Below are 3,415 nucleotides of genomic sequence, written 5' to 3' on the forward strand. Positions count from 1 at the left end.
AAAAAAAAAAAAAAAAAAAAAGAAAGAAAGAAAATAAATCCACACAGGGAAGAGATGAATTCCTCTAACAGCCTCCCAACTCCATCTTAGTTATGTTCTATAGGCAAAGGGGATGGAGGGAGAACAGAGACATTACACTTACCAAGGATGTTCCTAGAATGTTAATTGGAAATCAGATGTGTTTTTGTCACTAGAATTCCATTTCGTATACTCTGAATTAAAAGGAATCATAAGTCCATCCTTGCATAAAGTCAATCATCAACTAATCTGTTTCAGGAATTCAATATTTTATAATTATTGTGAGCAGTTGAAGAAGGCTTACTAACTGAAGAAAAGTTTGTCTAAAATGTCCAGCAGAAGTTGCCACCAAATTGGCAAGCAAATAGTTTTCTGTTAAGGAAATCTAAACATAAATGTGATTCCTTCTGCCCGGGATGCTTCCATAATGAGAGTACGTTAAGTCAAAGCCCCTGCCAAATAAACAATAAAAGCACACTATCCAATAGCAAGAGTAAACCAAAAAATTCTACAGGTGCCTACCCAACCATACCCGGACTCTCCTTGAAACCTTCCTGGAATCCAACTAGAATAATGCAAGAGGATTCACTATATCAGGTGCAGTCTGCAAAGGCTCATGTGGATCTCATGCTGCAAAATGCAAGCCACAGTTGAAACATGGAGTCTAGTCAGGTTTCTGTTAGGTTCCTTTCATCTTTCTCATGTTTGGAAACAGGCAGACTTGAGTCCAAATACCTGTCTGCTATGTATTCATTCTGTGACCATGGGCAAGCTACTCACCCTCTTAGAATATAGTTAGTGAGGACTATATTTACCTTATAGAGTGAATGGAGGAGTAAGTGATCATTTGTATATAAAACCCAGTACAACAGCTATGCATGATGGGTGCTCAATAAACAGTACTTTTAAAATTTATTCCTGAATGTGCTTTTTATGAAGGGAGAGATGGGGAGATTATTAATACCCCCTATTATCTTTCAGTCAATGAGGGAAGATTCTCAGTAGACCCAAGATTGAGCTCTGACCCTTAAAAGACAACAATGATGGATGACTGAGTGTATCATTTGACTAGTAACTACATACCTGTTCCACCTCCTCCAGGTTGTCAGTCACCTGCTTATTAATTTCTTCCCTGCCTTAATTCACAAGATATGAGGTGGCTTGTAGGAAACAAGAGAGAACAACAGTAAACTATAAACTGAACATAAAACACTAGGATAGGGAAATCTAAAATTGGAATTATAGACTGGCTGGAAACATTATACACAAATAAGTAGGCTACTGGGTTTTATATAAATTCCAGAGTTAAGCCAACAATTTGGTTCTGTGCTTCTTCCTCATCAAAATGAAAATGGAAACACAGTCAATTAATAATCCTCATTGTCATGAAAAGAAAACATGACTTCACCAAGAATGTAATAGGATGATTAACTGCATCCTTATGTGAAATGCACTGATGAGTTTTATAAGAATGTTTCCTGTATCTTCCAATGAAAAAGAACAGAATTCCAAAACACAACTCCAAGAAGACTGTCCAGGGTACCATACTAATTGCCTTCATGATGTCCAATCTCTAGCAACAATAGAATGGTTGGACCATGTATTCTTCCCAGACTCTTTAGAATTCCTTCATTTAACAGGGTTGGTACCTATCAGAGCTGGAACTGTATATGGCTTGAGGTTATACTGGTGCATGATCCACAATTGCAAAAATACAAATTGTTGAGAAAACAAGTGTTTGTAACTCATTTTACAACACAATTGATCTGACTCAAATGATCTGCACTAATATGAGGCTATTTCTAGTCTTTTTCTCACAATGTATATATTCATACATCTTACTGCAGAAATACTCAATTATTGATTACATGTTGCTGTCCTAGACCCAGTCAGGAGTGTTTTCTAAGGTATGGACTATACCATAAATGTCTATATACTGTATCTATATATGCCTTTCTAAAACCCAAAAAATAATTCTGGATTCTGAAACACATCTCGTCCCACAGACTTTGGAAAAGGAACTATGGACCTGTATTCTCTAATAAACCTTAAAATAGTGGTACCATTTAGTGTAAGGGTGAAGAATATCTGTATAACTCAGATATCAAATGAACCACTGGTGGAGCAGATCCTTTGTACAAATTAAAAAGCCTAATCAATAGGCAGCTATTCTGCCTCCAAAATGAGGTAAACTGTGACCAAGATGATGTAGTCCATGCCTTGGATTCCTATACATCTGGGCCACATTTAACATTTTCTGGAAGGCCATGAGTCACTATGGAAGTTTTGGGTGGGGGTGAGGGGTTGTTGGTTTTGAATCCTACAACAGGCATCATTTTTCCCATCTCGGTATCATATGCAGGTATGTGTCCACCATAAGAATGATTCTGAGTCTAGAAATGAATTACCTGGCAAGCTTTAAAAAACACTGTTGCCCGGGGTTTCACCTCCCAGAAATGCCAATATAGTTGGCCTAAAGAGCAACCTGAATATCCAGAAGTATCTCTCACTGATGAAAAGAAAGTCATCTAGACAACTGAAGAGATGGATTACCAGACCTCTTCTTTGAGAGCCTGATTCAGTAGGTATGGTTTGTACTGAATATCTTTTTTTTTTTTAAGCAAAACTTCAGGGATCCTCATCTTCTCACAAATTGGCATACACTATCCTGTTGGGGAAGCGTTAGAGCCTGGGGAAGATAAGCTAAGTAAGGTGAATAAAAGAGGTAGAGAGGGCTCTTCTACAAAGGAGAAAGTCTTCTGAGTGGGCCACCAAACACACCACTGGGGCCATGTGCTGAGAACAGCCCTCTGAGGAATATACTATTGACAAAAGAAAAGCAAATCAGCTTCAACTCTTGCATTAATTTTAAATAATCAACAGTAGCTGCCTAGAGTGCTGTCCTGGAAAGGATTCTGAGACCAGGTTCCTGCTCAGTGGGGAGCCAAGCCATGACCAATTGGCAATGTCTGACATGCACATGGGAAGAAGGCATAGTTACAACATCTGCCAGACCTATGCTGTCTTTCTTGAGATCCTTGGCTCTGCTGCTTCTACAGTCCAAGTCCAATGGTATAACTCTCAAGACAGCATTAGCACTCAGCTGTGGAGGGAAGGATCTCAGATCACTGATGACAAAGTCCAAGTCTCCTTCCTCCTTACAATCTACCCACGTCTCTCTAATCCCCGTGTTCATCTCTGCTTCGTAAAGAGGCTCTTGAAGGCATTGTTGTACTTCCTGTTAAAAGCTGTGTAAATCAGGGGGTTGAAGAAAGAATTGCAGTAGCCAAGCCACAGAAATATGCTTTTCCAGATGGGGTGCAGGCTGCAGGCACAGAGTGACGGCAGGTAGTAAGAGGATGTGGCATTTGGCTATTTCCACATTTGTTTGCATAAC

Source organism: Rhinopithecus bieti, unplaced genomic scaffold (assembly GCF_001698545.2).
Source record: "Rhinopithecus bieti isolate Rb0 unplaced genomic scaffold, ASM169854v2 scaffold_70608, whole genome shotgun sequence".
Lineage (NCBI taxonomy): Eukaryota > Metazoa > Chordata > Mammalia > Primates > Cercopithecidae > Rhinopithecus > Rhinopithecus bieti.